Genomic DNA, 20564 nt, shown 5'->3' on the forward strand with positions numbered 1-20564 from the left:
TTACTTCAATACCAAAAATTGTAATAAAATACAATACCAATATAAATAAAATGACTAAATAGTGTTTAACAAAAATGAACAACGTAACCTTGAAAAATAATACACGGAAACCAAGGTTAGGTAATTGCTTGTAGTCCTACAAAAAAGTTCTCAAATTTTAACCATGTAGTATAGTTTATAAAGCAAAAATAAGCAAATTTGTTTCACATGTCAGACAAGATATGCTCGTTTCTAGTTTACGTTAAGAAACCAATATTGCTTAAAATACACCAATTGATCACTTTCTAAATTTCCAACAAAAATTTCACTTGTTTGAAGTGGGGATGCCAGACGTCTTGAAAATATTCAGATTATTTATTCTCGCAATATAACAACACAGTGATCAATTAGTGGATAGTGACAACTGCCAAATACAAAAAGAAAATAATCAAATTTAGAAAATGTCCCTTAACGCATCACTAGCAAACAACTTTGCTGCGTAGTGCGCAATATGCACACCAGTCTGCAGGCTCACGTTGATTCAACAAAATGAGTGCTACATTGAAGGAGAAATAATATACACATAAAGAGAAAAGTGTTTTTACTTCTGACACCCCTAGAGTGGTGGATAAGGTACTGGTCTGTGAATTATGCAACAGATACCGCTCGCGCACGTCGTGTGTAAAGCTAATCTCTCTCTGTGTCTCTCGTGTCAGTGATTGAAAGTATGACACAAATTATATATCAGCGCATATTGTTTCAAATGAATGCTTATTTCAACTATTTTATTTTTATTACACATTTTTTGGTAACTGTAACAGAATACAACTACATATCCTTTTTGGCATTCTGATTACGAAAAGCCTTTAGATATATTCTGTTACTTCCCAACTCTGGTGATAAGATAATTTTTCGATTAGCGCAAAATAATCATCCAGAATGAAAACCATGTAATTTCCCCAAACACCGCTTTCTCCTTCTTCTGTGTGTCTCAATTGAATGAGAGGAAAAAATAATTCAGAAATGGATTTTGGTTGCAGTTCCACAGTGTTAATAATATTCAGCCGAACAGAAGCCGACTATCTGCTTTGAATGGCATATGAGGCAACAGGATGTCTTATGGGTTCTTTGCTCCTCTCCAGATGGTTGACAACTCCTGTTGCGACTGAAATCCAGTAAGACTCTCCCTTCCCCCACCAAAAACAACACTAGCGCACTCTCATGCGCTTCCCCTTCTATCACTTGATCCCATTTGCAGTAAACTCAGGGGATGCTTATCAACCTTGACCAAGGTCACTAAGCCCTGAGTTACTGTTTGGCCATAAAGATCTGGTAGCATACAGAAGGTGACTGAGGCTCTTACAGCTTTCCCACTATACTTTTTGCTTCACTTATAACAAATCATGTGAAACACACTGTTCGCATAGTAGCTCAAATGTTAACCTCGACAAACATGACATGACATCACCTACACGCACATAAGTAGATTAAAATGTAAAACTGATTGTAGTATTGATCAAACTTGCCTTCTATATGTAAAGGACATGAAACACTCCAGTCTGTAAGTGTAAAGTTTCTTAGCTCCCAAAAACGTTAGCTGCGTCAAGTGAACTAGCTTCTCACTCACAACTAGCGTGTTACTTGTGGTGCATTCGATGACATTTTACAGAGTCGAAAATCTAATTTATCTAATAAATCGATCCAAACCAAATTTGTCTGTCTGTCTGTCTGTCTGTCTGTCTGTCTGTCTGTCTCTTTCCTTGCTTTGCCTTCTTACCTGCTTCCTTTCTCTCACTCTTTCTTTATAAATCCCGATTTGTGTGTGTGTGTCTGCTTGTATATAGGCTCTGAAATGGCTGAACAGATTTCCGTGAAAATGTATACAATTGTACTTTAGGCCTCTGGGGGTGTCTTTAGCTAAGTTTTGTGTCAAGACAGTCCCAATAAACGCCAACCAAATGATAATCATCTACTTTTGTGTACAAGTGGCACTGGAGCTGCATAGGGCGTTTCGGCGCTCCCTGGTGGCACTTTTTCAACAAACCACGACCCCAACAACCTCGGCCAAGTAGAATGCCGGCAACGCCATTATGCTTGTCTCAAATGAGGACTACCGTATTTTCCGCACTATAAGGCGCACCTAAAAGTCTAAATTTTTTTCAAAAGCTGACCATGCGCCTTATAACACAGTGCGCCTTATATATGGCTCAATATTAAATTCGCAAGGTCTTGCAACTACGAGAAACAGCCGCCGACTCCATTTTTCGCGCTGTGCATACTGGGAAATATTAAACAACGATTCTCTTTCATACGTGCGGGGAGACAGCGCCGGGCGACATACGCCACCATCTGTCAGTGGATCGTAAATGCATGGGCTGATATATCAGTCTCAACTGTGGTCCGAGCTTTCAAGAAGACGGGAATTGTCCCCTAACAGTCAGACAACATCAGCGACACTGACTCAATTCATGACGACCTTGATGAAACGGAGCCGGACGTGTTGGATGGCCCATTCACTGAGATGGTCAATTCGAACACTGCAGAAGAAGAATTCGAGGGATTCGTCGATGAGGAGCTTATAGAGTGATCTTTGTTTTTCTTTTGTGTGTTTACGTTTTACATTTTACAGTTATTATGTTATTGCTTTATTGTTATTGTTTTGCACTTGTTGTTTTTGCACATTGCGAGTGTCACTTTATTGCGATTGCACTAACGTTTCATTTAAAATAACAGTATCAGACGTTTTTTTTTTTTGCGTGTTGACTAAATGGAATAAAAGTAAAATGATATGCCTTGATGTTGTTCAAAGATGTTAAAGATGTGTCACGAAAATGCTTTACCTCAGAGAAAATAATAAAACGGCTGTTTATTTATTTTGGGAGTGAATGGAGTTGTGGAAAGCTTGTTTGTTAACAATAAAGTTTGACCATTTTGAATGTTTTGTTGACATTCCCCTTAGCGTGGCAACATCTAGAGGTTGCATAACGTAACTACATTCTCTACTGTAGTCAAGTCAAGTCACATTTATTTACCGTAAATAGCCCTTAATCACAAAAATGTCTCGAAGGACTGCACAGGATTACAATTACAAAATTGCACAATTACCTGATCTTAAACCAGCATGCACTTATAGCGCCTTATAATGGGGTGCGTCTTATGTATGGCAAAAGTTTTAAAATATATCATTCATTGAAGGTGCGCCTTATAACACGGTGCGCCATATAGTGCGCAAAATACGGTAACACTAGTTGACTAATTGTTATTCCAATCGATGGTGTGTAAGTTTAATTATTGAAGAGACTTTATAGCTTAATAAATGCAGAGCTCAATCCCTTCACTTTAAGTATGTGTTTGCTTTTTTAAGACGTCAACTTAAAAGAAATTCACCTATCACAGGTGGGTGCATGCCATATTTCCGCAGAGTAAGGGAGCACTGTGCAGCAGTGGTCCGCACCATTAAGGACGGAACCTGGACGTGGGTCGTTTGGTAATAAGACAGACAACGGCCACAGAAATAACTTCCATTATTTTTTTGCCTAATTTTGTTTTACTGACGACGCTAGACTTACTGAATGCGAACAAGGGATTTCAGGCGGTGCGTTTCAATTAAAATCAGATTGGTTTGCACGGACTGGCGCAGTTGCCTGTTTGGCTGTGCAACTGTCACGTTGGAAGCGAGGATACCGCGAGCATTGATTAAAACTAAATTGTTTGTGCTTTGATATCAGCCATAGGCAATAGGAGTGGAGAATGGTAAACTGCAGCCCACTGAGTCAAGTTACAAAGTAGTAAATAAACCCTTGGTAATGGAATTTGAGGATGGTTCCATATGTCAAGAACACCAACACACTTTTTGCTGGGTTTGGTTTATCTTGCGAGTTCATATTTTTGATTACTGTAAAATTCTGACCATAGAGCCGCACCCAGTACATTTTTAAAGGAAAAAACCTTTTGTACCTGACTAAGCAGCATGCGCCCACACTGAATCATTAGATATTTACAAAAAAAGATGATACACAGAAAGAGTTTACATAATATACTGTCATCATTACTCATTGCCCTCACCTGTGCCCGCTCGTTTGGCTCCAGCTGCTGCTTGTTGCCTGATTGGTTCCCCTCCTATTTAAACTTAGTACTCCACTCACTCCTTGTCAGTCTGTCAGTGAACCTCGCATACGCAAGGCAAGCACTATATGACCCTGGCTCCCGTCTGTCCCGTCCTCACCTGTATCCTGCTTGCCTGTCCCTGACTTCCCGATCGTCTCCGGCTACTTGACCCGTTTTTGCCCACCGACCACGTTCCGATCTCCCGCTCTGCCTACTTGACCAATTTTTGCATTCCGAACACGCTTTGATCCCGTGAGCTTCTTGCTCCTCCTGCCCAGCGACCACCGGATCGCTGTTGTTTATTTCCCCGGACTTGACTTCCTCGATTCTCCAATAAAGCTTTGTGTGAAACGTTACACGTTTGGGTCTACATCTCTTCTGGCTCTGACATATACGGTATATACACCGAACTTTTGATCAACAAATACGTGTCTGTACGATGTCGCCAGTCACTAAAATAAGTCATGCCACATATCATTGAACAGCTTAAACTTTTGGGATTCAGGATCATTCATAGATGCTTGGGGTTGTCCATCGATTCAATGATGACCATCTTCTTTTATTTGTGAGTCTGCTGATGTTTGAACAGTCCGATCCTGGATTGTGGTCGGAGACTCAGGTAAAAGAGGATACCTGCGCAATGATGGTTTTTAAAGTGGCGTAAGGGGTGCGCTTTCCCCAACGCCACTATATTGATTGTAAAGAAGATGGTTCCAGTGGCAAGGGAGACCCTAGACAACCGACATCTTCCTACAACTGCAGGCGGCTGCCGGGATCCAGGTCTGTAGGAAACCGCCTCAAAGCGTGCCGCCACCAGCTTTTGGGATCACTCTTAGTCTGGACTCTACCCTTTGACCTGTTCGGCTTGGGTAACCCTACCAGGAGTACGAGACTCCCGCCGACATAGCTCTAGGGGTCATGGAGACGCACAAAGTGCCCCACCACGATAAGGTGACATTTTGAACAGGATTAGATTTCTAGATATATTCATCAGACAAACATCACGATCAGTCTAAAACAACACTCATAAACTTCAAAGCCGAAGTAAGTCACCATTATGTCCACTTGCCGTCTTCAACTTGTTTTAATGTTTGCAAAAATGGTTTTGTTACATCAAGGAAAATCCATAGAAACCAACTGTGTAAAATATTTATTCCAAAACACCAGATAATGCAGAGAGATACTGAAACATTTACTGTATAATTTGTTGGACATTGCTTTTTGTAATCCGTTCGTTTTGCCAAATTATTTCCGTTCACAAATGAACAGACTTGTAAAATTATTCCCAATATGGTCGATAGCACTCCCCTTTCGATTGACACCTTTTCCATGATGGTCTGTTAATGCTAGTTTTATTCATGCACAAAGCGCAAAGTTACATTAAGCTTGTGGCTTCCTTGACACATACATTTCACCTACCTCACTCTTACCTTTACTGCTTGGGTGCCCCTGGCGGCGATTAGAAAAGATGCATAAATTAGTCGCATCATTGCATAAGCCGCGGGGTTCAAAGCTTGGGGAAAAAGTCGTGGCTTATCGTCCAAATTTAACAATACTAGACAAACGGATCGAAGTTTTTTTTGTCTTAAATGTTACGATCACGACCAGAGTGTATTGCAGTGAATTGGCACAGAGTTGCCCGTGTCATTTGATTTTGGTGCAATGTTACTGGGAAATCCAAATGTTGTACATTATTACACATCGGATTCAAGCTCATTATTATTATTATTATTGTTATTATTGTTGTTGTTATTGTTATTGTTGTTATTAATTTTATTAATGATAAAAATGTATTATTATTATTATTATTATGGTACTGCTTATATAATGTTGTCATTGTTGTTTAGCTTGTTTTTATTATTTTAGAAAAAGTACGAATGAGTAATGCCGCCCATGGGCTTGTCCATGCACATATTGTGAAACCAGTTCATGGTCCAGAAAAGGTTGGAGATCACTGTTGTAGACAACCAATATTGTTTGTTCCGAAAGAAAAACACAACAAAAAACATGCATCTTTGACTGTTTAAAACCCAATTTGGATTGTTTTTTTTTAAATAGATAAATTAATAAAATAACATGCCATTGTAAATGTCTTAGACAGCACGGCGGCGCAGTGGTTAGCGCATGTGCGGCACAGTTCATGTCTTGGGAACCTCCTGCGTGGGTTCAAATCCAGCTCCAGACTTCCTGTGCGGAGTTTGTATGTTCTCCCCGTGCTTGCGTGGGTTTCCTCCGGGCACTCCGGTTTCCTCCCACATTCCAAAAACATGCATTTCAGGTGAATTGGCCGCTCCAAATTGTCCCTAGGTGTGAATGAGCGAGCGAGTTGTCTGTCCTCGTGTGCCCTGCGATTGGCTGGCAACCAGTTCAGGGTGTCCCCTGCCCACTGCCCGATGATTGCTGGGATGGGCTCCAGCACCCCCGTGAGCGGTAAGGCTAATGAGATGAGATGAGATGTAAATGTCTTTGTTTGTATTTTAAAAAGTCATATTGTCGCTGTCATTCTAAAATACCTTATTTTGCCAAAATGGAACGTGCAAAAAAAAAACATTTTTGGCAAATGCCCAAAATAGATATATGCCTATATTATCTTTTTACCTCATGCATTGCCAAAGTATTCGATTCAAGACTGTATTGTTATTAAAAAAAAATACAAATCAATAATCGTTTTCCTCCCTTTTGCCATTTTTTTAACCCAATGCTGCCTGGCGACTCAAAAACTTCACCTGCCCCTGCAGAGCCCGATTTCTTTTAAAAATCAGATAACTAATGCATGGCAACAAGCTACTATAATTCTTATCTAAATTTGGTCTGTATCCTGAGCCTTTAATCAATGAAATCAATCTCAGTTGACAGCAGGAAACCAACTTGCTGACCCAGCTCGAATTTTTCTGCTATTTTTTAATTCACAAAATGCTGTGGATAGATATTTAGAATTACAAATAACTGCACTTTATCTTAATTAATATAAAAAGCATTCAAGAGGGGGAAAATCTGACTGTCATACTCATATTAAGACATTGGGTACTTTTTAATGTTGTTTAGACTGTAAAACATTCAAACTTGTCCAGCAAAGGACTGTAAATTTGAGATGCTGATGTAAAAAATTGTATGGAAATGGGATTTTTTAAGGGTTATTGATCTGTCTTCTTTATTCATTATCCATTATCCGTTATCGGTCAGTTCATAATACGCTGCAAAGCCTAGGAGCCGGGACTCTTACTCTCAGCCAAAAGGCCAAGCTAAGGTCCTAGCCTTAAAGCCTTGCTGCGATCATTGCGAATGCACCGTTCCCGGAGGTACTGCAATACCGGGCCGATGCGTGGAGTGGACAGAGCAAGCTCTTATTCCATCTCCGGATTGCAAAAATCACCAATACATAGTATACAAATTCAGAACTACGATACTGCCACTGTATGGTACGCAATGCAATTATTGCAAGTCAAAAACTATAGAAATGATCCCTAAGAGTATAGTCTTTCTCTGCCTCCAACCACTAGAGGGCCCCTACCGGGGTTTGAACCCTTTAAAACAGGGGTCGGGAACCTTTTTGACCCAAAGAGCCATAAAAGCAAGAATAATTTGAGTCTTTTTTTTCAGTGAGAGCCACATCATATATTTCAAGACAAAATTCAACCAAACTGCCAGACCCACTCTCCAGACAAAAGCTAACCATTCAGCACATTTAATTTGATCTCGTGATGTTTGATGATTTGATAACATCTATAAAATAATAATGCCAGAGCCTTCGTCCCATATTAATATAAATATAGCACTTGTTGGCTGCGGCTGCATCGGCTCGCTACAACGGGTCAGGTGTATCGACATTTCGTTCTGTGTACATTGTTACAAAGAATGACATGAAATGAAATGAAATGAAATGATCTGCATTTATATAGCGCTTTTCAAGTCAATGACTTCCCAAAGCGCTTTACATTGTGCTTCACATTTCCCAATAGCGGCCGTGATCTGTGCAGCCATGCAAGGCGCTAACCTGCTTATTGGGGGTAATTGGGGGTTCAATGTCTTACCCAAGGACACTTCGATATGTAACACGGACAAGCCGGGATTCGAACTGGGATCCCTTAATCATAAAACGATCGCTCTACCTCCTGAGCTACTGCCGCCCCAATACAAAGGAAATTATTATTATTATTATTATAATGTGTCTCCCTCACGAGGTGTTCAGGCTCATTTTGACTGCCATTTTTGTCCTAAATAATGGTTTCAAAACAAGGTAGAAGGACAGTTTTTTTGTAAAAATGTCACAAAATACTGCAAACAAGGATACAATTGTTTTTACCTTTAGTGCAGACGTCGCTGGACGAGGAGAAAAAGTGTGCGTGCCCTCTATATAGCTCTGCCCATTGCTACCGCTCACCCAGTCAAACTGCTCTAGGTGCTTTTCTAGGGCTTTTGGGTAAAAACGTTTTTGTTGCCTTTTATCATAAAGAATCACAAGAATTCACATAGATTGATTAATGAGCTTCGATATGAATGGTTGTTTACAGATTTACTGCCCCATCGGGGTCTTTTGGTGGGATACCAAGACCTTAAACTGCAATAAAAACTGTGTCCTATATATACTCTACTGAACCATATGTGAATCGATATCGTTTTGACATTGCATGTTTCTGACCCCTGCTCTGAAAAGGACATTTTGAATAGTGTGCGCTGTCGGGTCTTTGTGGAATTTCATTCTGTCATTACTTTAGGTTTTTTTTGTGTTTGTTTCTTGTGTTTGTTTCTTTGTTACTTTGCTCATTGCAGTTGTCATTTCCAGTTTCGGTCATTGTTTTCTAGCTTGAACTACTTGTCAGGTTTGTTTTTTTGTTTCTGGTTTCTTATTTGGATATTTTATTAGTTGCTTTGTACCCACTTCTTTGTTTGCTACTTTGGTCTTAGTGTTGTGAATACATACAGTCCTTGTTTTAAGCACCCCTGATTCCCCCCAATTGGGTCAATCAATGGCAAAACCTAGCAATTTTTACAGCTTACTGGATCCCTCAAAAAAGTCTCTCTAAAAACCTTCAAGAACGACGCTAATTATTTTACTTCAACATTGTATAATGGTGGCATACATCAAAGCAAAGTCGTATGGTTTAACCTTTGTGGACCGCATACAAATGTGTTACTGATGACACCCTTATGATGGCACTAGAGAAAAATTTACAGCATGTTTTAAAGCCATGACCTGCAAACTGCCAAGTGTGGTTTTTTTTTAGGTTGAAATGTTCCATGTCTGGTCATCTCTTCCCTGAATTGAACTTTTGAAAAGACAAACCACAGCAGTGATTCTTGTCATCCTGTTTGCACCACGTCAATAACTTTGTTACTATGGTAAAAAAACATTTGCTTGAGATAGAGAAGTGTTTATTTACCGCTTTGTTTTTCTCCTTTCAACCCTACATCAAAGTCCTTCCTGTAACAGCCAAAAGAAAATGATAAATCTAAACCCAGACTTCAAAAACTCAACTGATGCACATTTGGATCACTCACATTTATGATATAATAAAATATACTTTGTTGGTATTTTCAAAATAGTGCTTTCCCAGATGTCCCTGTACAGTTTTACCGCTTGCGAGGCCATTATTAGTCGACTATGCAGCCGGAGCCCATATGATCCAAAATTCCCCCCCACCGCCTTCTCATCCTAACTGGGTGACGAGATGCTATACAGCATCATGTTTAGAGACCTGGGCTGAACTTCCAATTTGATAGTCTAACTTTTATGGACTCACCAAAAGTGGCAATTTCGTGGTCGCAATCGCAAATAGCACTCCATGCGTAAAATATGGAGTGTACTTCCTGCCCATTTTTTCCCGTTCCAGGAGGGCTAAACCAGAAGCATATAATTCACAGAGAAATATAACCAGGTTGCAGTGGCGCATGTGCACACGCACTTTATATTAGCTGCAGAATGACCAGTGCATTCATCCGAACAAAACTGGAGTTCACGTCTCACACTTGGTCGAGTGGAAGTCATTCATCCCCTTGTGTGTCCATTCCTGGCTTTTCTCCTCTGTTTTCACCTTTCTCAAATCATCTACGGTTTAAATAGTGTGCCAGGGGCTGCCTGGATGTTTCTGCCCAGTCACACTTCCGAGTTGCCCATCAGGGTGTGACAAAAAAGTCAGGCATTGGTGTCTAAAATTTGGCAGTGTGTGTTTGCTCTAATGGGGTCTGTTGGGTTCATGGGGGGTGGAAAATGGAGCGTCAGGGTAGGGTAAACACAGGCTTTAGAAACAGGACAGGGAGGCATTTCAAAGATGGGCGGTTTTGTATTTGGAGAGCTAGTGCATCATTTTTGGCCGGGATGTTTTCCTGTATTCATATTTGTTTGCATCTTAGAGCCTTTTTCTGTGTTTTTACTATTATTGTGGAATCCAAATAGTCCCTATTTTAGTGATGTTGATGTGGATGGATCCTTTTTGATGATATAGCAGTGGTCTTACAGTTAATGTGAGTTTGAATTTGGTTGGCGTTAGGGCAGAGTTGGCAATCCAAAATGTTGAAAGAGCCATACAGGACCAAAAAAAACCCCCAAAACCCATATCTCTCTATCTCTTTCTCTCTCTCTCTCTCTCTCTCTGTATGTATATGTATGTATGTACGTACGTACGTGTGTGTGTGTGTGTGTGTGTATGTGTACGTATGTATGTACGTACGTACGTACAGTTCGACATTTATTAAATTTCCCGAGTTACATTTTCAGTAGGTTCAATTAGATTCACTAGAATATTTGCATAATTTGAAGTGTCATTTCAGTGTCAACTTAAAATTAAGTTTATTAGAAATCTACTTATAACTTTTAAAAAAAAAAGATTTCTTTATGTAAACATTGTAGAGCAGTAGACTTTGCTGCAAAGCTGCCAACAATAGCTTATATAGATATTCCTTATGAATCAAAACATTTCTTAAGAAGCACTTAGTTTAACATTTTTATATAGTTCTGCAATGGCTGTAGTCGCTGTCATGAAGTGAAACAATGACCAGCTCTCTGTATAGCATGTGCGTTAACAAGGAAGATATGGCAGTTGTCTCACAGCAGCTGTCATATTTCGAGCACTGTCTGTGCCAAGAGTTGTGACCTTTTTGTCAATGTTGCATTCTTTTGCAATTGTTTCAAAGTGCTGTGCACAAGCATGTGCGTAACGCCGTTCCGTGGATTTACTAACGGATAGAGATATTGAGCGCAGGCACCAGTCGTCTATAAAGTGAGCTGTACCACCTAAGTAGTTGGCGTATCCAAAAGAGGTCCAGTTAGTACAACATAAGGTACCTTTCAGCATTTGGGGGTAATCAATTGGGGGGAATCAGAGTTGCTTAAAGCAAGGACTGTATTTATTCTCAACACTAAGACCAAATTAGCAAACAAAGAGGTGGGTACAAAGCATCTAATAGAATAGAATAGAATAGAATAGAATATACCTTTATTGTCATTGCTACAAATGGGCTAACATATTGTGACAACGAAATTGGGCATGACACTCCAGTTTTACACATTCATAGTGAGGTATGAGCAAGAAGATAAAGGAACAGAGAAGATAATGTTATAAGACAAGGGGGATAAGGCTATAGTTATAATTTACATGGTATTTACACAAGAAATGTCGGCATGTGGGATGTTACATACAGGGTTGTCGTGATAACGTTGGTATCGTAACGGTTGTGCAATATTGCATTTGGTGCAAAGTCATCATAGTGCAAAAATAGTCAGCATATGCATTGGTGCAAACAGACATCATAGTGCAGAAACAGGAAATGGTCAGACATTGTGCAATTTGAGCATTAAACGTAGTGCAGTCGGCATGTGCAAGAACAAGACATGAGTAACATTATATTCGTATGAGGTAGTGTTGGCATGAGTTTTCAGTTTTTTTTTTTTTTTTTTTTTGTGCGGTGTCTGTTTGAGCAGTGAACAAGCATAGTGCAGACAGCATGTACGTGAGTACCATTTACATACATTTTACATACATATTTACATAAAATATCCAAATATGGAACCAGAAACATTTCAGCATTTTGGGGTTAGGCAATCCATTTTGATGGTTATTGTTAGGGTAAGGGGGCTAGAAAATGCATCATGTCATTGGAATGTCTCAACTAGGATTAAAAAAAAGTACAAATTGTGTGTATGTGCTCACATGTGTGGGTTTTTGCCATGTTAGCCACGCGTGAAATCCAGTTGGTCAGACGAGACGGTATTACCCGCTGACATCCTCAACCAATCCCTCTGCTCTTTTGGATTACCCATCCCCAACCTTGGACTGTCCCCCTTCAGGTTTTGCCCTATTAACTCAAAAGGCAAATTGCTTTTCAGTCAATCGTGTCCTGAGTGCAGCCATTCCAACTTCTCGCCTCTCATAAGTGTATTTGTGGGAAGGCGCTATGACTGTACAGCAGGGGTCGGGAACCTTTTTGACCCAAAGAGCCATTATAGCAAAATATTTTGATTTGTTTTTTGAGAGAGACACACCAGATACATTTTAAGACAAATTTCAACAAAACCCCCAGGTCTCTCAGGCAACCCCAGGGATCTGTCTTATGTCCTCTTCTCTTCATTGTCTACCTCTTGCCTCTTGGTCAAATCCTCTGCAAATTTAATATCCACTTTTATTGCTTTGCTGATGACACCCAACTCTACCTCTCCTGCAAACCAAACTCCATACTCCCACCTCTCTCCCTCACCTATTGCCTTTCCGAACTCAAAACATGGTTCACGACAAACTTTCTTAAATTAAATGCCAATAAAACAGAAATCCTCCTTTCTGGCACCAAATCCACTTTATCCAAAGTAAACAATTTCTCTCTCAACATCGACAGCTCCTTAGTGTCCCCCTTCTCCCAGGTCAAGAGTCTGGGTGTCATCCTGGATAGCATGCTTACCTTCCACTCACATATCAACACTATCACCCTCACTGCTTATTTCCACCTCCGCAATATTACCAGACTCCGCCCTTCCCTCACCCCCCGCACCACTGCTATTCTCGTCCACGGTCTTGTCACATCCCGCCTTGACTACTGCAATGCTCTCCTCTTCGGCCTTCCTCAAAAGTCCCTCCATAAAATTCAGCTGGTTCAAAACGCCTCTGCTCGCATCATCACAAAAACATCTTCCCAGCAGCACATCACCCCCGTTCTCCAACAGCTACACTGGCTTCCTGTTAAACATTGCATCAGCTACAAACTGATCCTATATACATACAGTATATGGACATTCACAACCTGGCCCCTCCTTACCTGTCCGACCTTCTCCAGGTGCACGTCCCCACTCGCTCCCTCAGATCCTCGTCCTCCCTCCTACTGTCAGTGCCCCCTGCCCACCTGAGCACCATGGGAGCCAGAGCCTTCAGTCGCGCTGCTCCAAAGCTTTGGAACAATCTACCTCCGGACCTCCAAAACTGCACAACTCTCTCCACTTTTAAGTCGCGTCTAAAAACACACCTGTTCAGGACTGCCGACAACACATAGCTTCTCCATGTTTTTATGATTTTATGTCTTGTTTTTATTTAATATTTCGCTTACAATTTTTTTTACATTGTATTTTCTCATTGTCTGTACAGTGTCCTTGGGTGGCCTGAAAGGCGCTTTTAAATAAAAATGCATTACAATGCACGATGAAAATCCGCTAAGTAGTGAAACTGCAACAAGTAAACTGCGATACAGCGTGGGGTTATTATACATTCTTTGATTGAGGGAGTTAGTTAAGAACAGCCTTGTATACTCTGTTTCTTGTGCAGGATAAAAACAAAACATGCTAAAACATAAATGCTTTTTATCCATATAACATGTACCCAAAGTTTTGGATGTTTGGGGTACCCATAGCAGCAAGATGGCAGACAATATTGTCTGCTATCTCCAGGTGAGACTCATGTTAAGTAAAATAAATACACATTTCTTGAATTAGGGGATTAGGTATTTGAGGTATTTTCGCTTATGTTTCAAATAATTAATTAGTGGACGGAGGGTTAAAGACACTCAGTCAATCACTAAAAAAATTCAATCATTTTACTAGAAAATCCCAATGATCCAGCACCGGTGAGCTTTTTTCAGAAAAAGTCAGCGGGCACCTCAGCTCTCCTTTGAGGGGACCCTGGTGACCGCGGGGACTACATTGGAGACCATAGCTGCAGACAATTTTTCAATATGATTTTTCTTATTTTTCTAGATTTTTATTTTTAAAATATAACATATAAAATAAAAAAATATATATCTTAAAATTAGCAAATATTTCTGCCATTGGGATCGTAAGATATCTTTTGCAGTGCAGTGTTTCTCGTCCAATTATTGAATATTATTCACTGCTGGGTTCAAGATTTCTGTTATCTCAAGTGCATTTATAAGGTGCTTATCTTTTTGGAAGACGGACTGATGTTAACTCTCTGTCTGACAGGTGGGTTGTGATCCTGCTCTGATAAATGTCCTCCTTTGCTGATATTTGGATGGGCCTTTCACCTCAGAAGAAGGTGAGTCTTTTTTCACATGTGTGTGCGTGTATCTGCGTGTTATCTTCAATAGGTACCAAATTTATAGTCAATTTTATCTGTCAATTTCCTAAGATGTACTTGACATACAAATACGAGAAATTTAGTTTACCACTCTCAGATACACAGACATTGACGCAAAAAAGATGCACAGATCAGTCCTAAAGTAAGATAATACTAAATAAAGATCCAAGTGACCTATCAGCTTATACAACTGACATGCTAGACACAACATACAGTTAAGTGTTCCAAGCAGCAGCAATAGTAGCATTAATATAAATAAAGAATTTAACTTAATTTAAAACAGTTTAGCAGAACTACATGGCTGCGTTGCAATACAACACGGGATGTGCTTCTGTGGAGCTCAATGAAAAGGCCTGTCCTGGGCTGAGATAATCCCTTTAAGCTTTGGCATGAGGGAGCACATTATAAATCTTGCAACATATAATTGTGAGGAGAACCGGACTTTGTCCACAGACCACTTCATCCACGACGCTCCTTGTGAGCAATGACTGAAAGGCTTGACTGTGGCGACAAAAAAGACAAGTTGGGTATCCCTGACTCAGTTGGTGCAGTCCTTGCTTTAACACAGTGGTTCTCAATTATTTTCTGTCACTTCCCCCTCGGAAGAAGAAATCCTTTCGCGCTCCCCCAGGATCGATGACATAATATTAGTAGGGACAAAACCTTGATTGCTCAATATTGGTAGGAACACGTCACCTCTGTCCATGCCAAATCAATGTCCTTTGGCACATTTTCGCTGAAAAAAACGTATCATCATTGGGTTGTAATTTCTTGGAGTGACAGCTGGCGTTATTTTCAACAAAGCAAGCACACCGGTCTTTGCTTGTTTCCCTCCATGGTTACAGTGAAGTGCTCTTTACCCTGTCTCTCTGTTCCTGCATCTCTGTTAAATATTTTTTCATTGAGTCACTTGAGGGCCTGCTCCACTTTTTGTCTACACTGCATACTCAATGTTTATACTGAATTAAGTGGAGGCTAAATGTAAACAAAGCAGTGCCAAAGAGAATGCCACCGCCCCCTAGTGTAGAGAAGGTGCAATCGCACTTTATTCTTGGAAAGTTAAAAAAAAAAAAATTCTCCCGAAGTCAAACGTGCCTGCGCCCCTCTTGACAGAGCCTTGCGCCCCCCAGGGGGACCCGCCCCACTTTTTGAGACCTGCTGCTTTTATGTAACATCAAGGTGAGAATAAGTGGCTGACGGTAGACTGACTGACAGAAAATTGGCTTGAAAAGAGGTCAAATCACTCTTTGAAAATCTCCTTGAATGCCCTGTAATTTGAGGAGGAATCATTCAGGCTAGCAGACACCTTGCTGTGGATGGCTCGCTTGTTGAGATTTAAAGGGGAAGTGCGTATGAATTAGCACCTCGTAGTGGTTAAAATGCATAAAAACAACCAATATTGATTAAAATAATAATCAAATACACATGAATTATGAAAGTGCATAAAAAAAAAACTTAGGACAAGAAATTTTGCATTATTTTTCATAGCATGAGACTAGGGGGAGCTGACAAAGAAACAAAATTTGGCAAAATTATATGAAAATGAGTGCAGTTTGGTCACTTCAGAGGCAGACTCGTTCGCCATTTTGTATTTTGAAATCATTTCCTTCTTCAACTCGATGGCTGTTGTCACTGTTTTCCACTTTTACTTATCAATCACTTTCTTGGAACCCATTATTATAGGCATAAAAAGAAATGAAACACACAAATTCACAATATGATGAGATGTGATCCCTGTCAAACACAATTAAGATTGTAACAATTGACTGAACAGGAAGATGGGATCAAGCAGGGCATTATCGCCATTCACTCTTAAGGAGTGCAATTGACTGTTTTTTTTCTTCTTAGCAATATTTTTGCCAAGGCAAAGGTACGCCCCCTAAAAAGAAAAAAAGGTCTGCGACCCACCTTTGGGTCCCAAACCACTGGTTAAGAAAAAATTTCTAAACGACAAATTGTGAAAATAGGTCTGCGACCCACCTTTGGGTCCCAAACCACTAGTTAAGAAAACATTTCTAAACGACAAATTGTGAAAATAGTTGTCGCCTAATCTAAAGATTGACTGATAGGACTTTGTCAGGGCCGACACCAAAACTGTTAAGAGGAGGCCGATAACCGATATTTGAAACACATATTTATTTGTTGTAAGCCTAAAAATTGGCATATGAAATTTTATATAATGCAAAAAAAAAATCAAAGAATATTTGTTATATATTCAAATAAAACTTGAATAGCTCTCAAAAACATTTTACAGTAAATTAGAATTTAAACACAACTAGCATGACTATTCTTTCGCTTAAACCAAGAACAAACAGTGCATTAAACACAATTAGACTTAGCATAAACTAGTATAAAGGCACGTAAAAACTTAAAACAAGTTTGGGCACTCCTGTTTTAGAGCCAGATTTACGAACTGATGTTCTGATAACAGCTAATCATTCAGCCTTCCACTTGTGCATGCTTTTTATGCTCTCAACCACAAACACACACGCTTGAATGATAAACTAATGTTATGATAAGAGCTAATATATCAGTCTCTGAACGTGCTGCCTAAGACAAGTTAACAAGATGTTTTATGCTATCGCTAATCACAAACACTTTTTTGACCACGGATTTTTATAGATCTCAATATTATCAGCGGTCTTGACTCACAGGCATGTCAAGACTCAGGAGTTAGCAGAGCTCCCACTGTTTACTCCGCTCTAATGTTATTCTTTGTGCTTCAGTGTGTCCGCCCTGGGTTGCCTATCTAATCAGAAGGTGCGGGGTGGCCATCATGTACGATAATTGGTTGACTAATCTTTTAGTTGTGCCCTTAGCGAATTGAATTTCGGTTCCCATGCAACAGGTCCAACTTCCACGCATCGCTGAGTGATAAATCTTCTGTGAAGCGCACCGAAAAGAGGGACAATCCATCCAAGAGGTGCTCTTGTTTTTAATCAAGGTCGTGTGGACGTTAAATCCAAGCCCTTTTCAAAATGTCCCCCTCCACTACGCTTTAATTAACTCTCTTGAGCCTCTCGATGAAAATCCATTTTAATAGTATGGGAATGCATATTAATCCGCTGGCTTGGGCCCAATTATGGTTGACATGTAATGGTTGTGCATTAAAATGACCTACACAAGCTTTTAAAAGCTTACGTAGCATTCATTCCCCTACTTTTCTGCTTTGTCATAGTAAAGCCAATATCATTAATAACAAAGATCCTTCTGGGAAATCCTTGAGACAAACTTGTCTTGGCTATTCCTGAGGAAATTTTGCATCTTGCAGCAGCTTGCCCGCTGCGATAACTCAAGGGTGAGCTAACAATTTTGAAACTCAGAGCCTAAATCATTTGCAGTACGGTGCAGGGCAGGAAGTCACTCAAATGGCTTGTTAAAAACAGAAAAGGCAGTGGAAAAGGGCTGCAACTAACGGCTATTTCAACAGTCAACTATTGAAACGACTAGTCGAATAACCGAATAAGTATTTTTATCTCATTTTTAGCATGAAGTTGATTCAATGATGTAGCAAATGATAAGAAACAAAAGTAAATCGTTTACAATGGAAATATATATAATTTATTGAATACAATAAATAAATTAACTAACAATTAATTACAAAATTAAAATATAAAACCAATAACGCATAGTATTCGGTCAGTAGAGACACACGTCCATAAACAAAACTATGTCGACTCCACTTAACATTTTCATCCCTGTAAACCAAAAATATGCTCATTAGCAGATGTAGAACAGTAAATTAAACAAGTTCTACATTTGTGAAGTACATAACTGCAAAGTCTATGACAAAATGACTTAACGATTCCCAACAGTTTGAAATCAAACGGTTAAAACAACAGATGTGTGTTGTTTTTAACGTTTTAACGACTAATGTATTTTATTCAGAATGCATGCATTAAATTTTAAATATGGTAGGCCCTGTCTGGCATAGCTCAAGCTCTCTTTTATAGTAAGATAGAAACATACAGTCCATGTCTTTAAAATGAAATTGGATTGGATGTTACTTGATTCCTTCCGAGGTGAGTCGCACCCCAGTTTATTCAACTGTCTGGCGCATTATTTAAATGTTCATGCGTCACCAAGGTAATGCCATGAGATACAAGGTATGCTTTGCAAACCCTTTAAGTAGTCTTTTTATCCGTTGTATCCAAGTTAAAATGCTCCAAACTTTAGAAGTGTTTGTATGCGAATCTGATGTTGACGCAATCATTTCTGTTTGTTGGCGCTCGAAACAGAGACACTATTGCACGTGAGTGAATCTCAGCAGAGCTTATATTCATTAATGCCTTACTCTCAAAACGGAATTCATTGTTGACTATTTCTATGATCGATTTTTGTTGACAACGTTGACAAATCATTACAGCCCTACTGTGGAATAGCCGTCATTTGGTGGAACCACACATAGGACAGCTGTGCCGCAAACGTTGTCCTTGACAACACACACACATTTTTCAATAGTCTTCCAGATGGAAGGCTCAACTTGAGTGTCAATAAAAAACAGTTTATACCCAGACGGCAATGCACTCCGGAACAAATGACATAAATCTGTTGAGCTCAGTATTTTTTATTTGTTTATATTTTTTTGAATCCTTTAATTGTACAATCTATATGAAGCCTGCAACATTTAATAATTGAGTTCAGATTTTGTTTTGCACAAACTGAACTACTAATCCCTCTCAACCAGTTTTAAAGGCAGTCCATTGCCTCTATTTTCGAGTATAACTTAAACGCTACCTGTTCGTATGCTGACCATCCTGAAGGAATACATTTTTCGGCTATATTGTCGCCTCATCATTATATGTCAATTCAACTCGCGAGTTAGTTAAGCCGGGTTCTTTTCAGACCAGCGATTAGTGATGGGAATTCCGTCTCTTTTTGAGGAAGAGGCATTTTCGGCTCAAGTCACTAACAACCCCAACAACCTCGCCCAAGGAGAATGTCCGGGCCATTTTGCTTGGATAAATAAAATGTGCAACTTTGCATCCATCAGCTGTATGAAGCACACCTAATTATCTTCATGGGGTTCGAATAGGAATGGGGTGGGGGCTTTTCACGAAGCAGCGGTATTTCTCCTCATTAACAAGAATTGTAAATTTTATGGATATTGGTAAATATAAGTGCATATGTTTAGGTGTCATATGCTTGAATGGTCATCACTCTTGAGTGTGTAGCTTACCTTTTTAGGCCAAGTCAATTCAGAAAAATCACTAGCAGAAGTTAACGACTCATCACGGCTGACCAGCCTTTAGTGCTGAGCCTTGGTGATTACAGAAACATTGAGCAAGAGCAATGTCATTTTAGACCAGTCACTGGAAAAAATATTTTCAGTCGTACCGCTACGTGTAACCTACTCGAGATACGAGAAATTCAAGGTACGAGATGTATTTCGACCCAAAATTTTCCACGACATACAAGAGATAATTCAAGTTACATGAATTTCCAGACATTACTACTCAAGACCGCTCCCCACCAGCATCAGCTCGAGAACTGATCAATTGGTTTTCAGTTATTTCATATCAGAAAATGTTGCTCAAGATTTGAACAAAGCACGATTTGGGAACAAATAAATCTTGAACGTAGATGTATCATTGTATTGGATTTTTCTGCTTGTATAATTTAATGTTACTCAGAATTTTGTGAGGACTGAGGGTAGATGAAATATATTGCAAACAAAACTTTTTGACATTTTCAATTGTGGTAGTATGTGTCAACATACTATACAGTACCCACTCAGTATATCAGTAAATGGAATGTGTCGATCATACATAGCCTGCTGTGTTTCCAATGAAGCCTGACAGAGTTGCTTCGGGAAATGCACCCGTGAGGCAGCTGAGTGTTGCCGTAGACAGGAACAGCTAGCGTGACTAATCTGGGAATCTCCTCTGTGGCAAGCAGAAATGGGCGTCCTTCACACGTTGCTGATGGAAACGGCAACCCTTACACACCAATGGGTGGAAATATAGA

At 39.7% G+C, this 20564-nt stretch overlaps 1 protein-coding gene and 1 non-coding gene across 7 annotated transcripts in view; one reads left to right on the plus strand and one right to left on the minus strand.

The window, feature by feature from the left end:
• arvcfb (ARVCF delta catenin family member b) overlaps positions 1-20564 on the plus strand; it is a 286399-nt gene that overhangs the window by 64425 nt on the left and 201410 nt on the right. For all 6 annotated transcript variants that reach the window (XM_088335601.1, XM_088335596.1, XM_088335598.1 and 3 more), the window contains exon 2: positions 14483-14555. The gene's annotated coding sequence lies outside the window, so the exon portion shown is untranslated. The remainder of the gene's footprint in view (positions 1-14482; positions 14556-20564) is intronic.
• On the minus strand, positions 7364-7548 carry LOC148365150 (U2 spliceosomal RNA). The gene has a single exon (XR_015850600.1). It is a non-coding gene; the product is annotated as a U2 spliceosomal RNA (small nuclear RNA).

This window comes from Urocampus carinirostris, chromosome 5, assembly GCF_059441175.1.
Source record: "Urocampus carinirostris isolate Australia breed hairy pipefish chromosome 5, RoL_Ucar_1.0, whole genome shotgun sequence".
Taxonomy (NCBI): Eukaryota; Metazoa; Chordata; class Actinopteri; order Syngnathiformes; family Syngnathidae; genus Urocampus; species Urocampus carinirostris.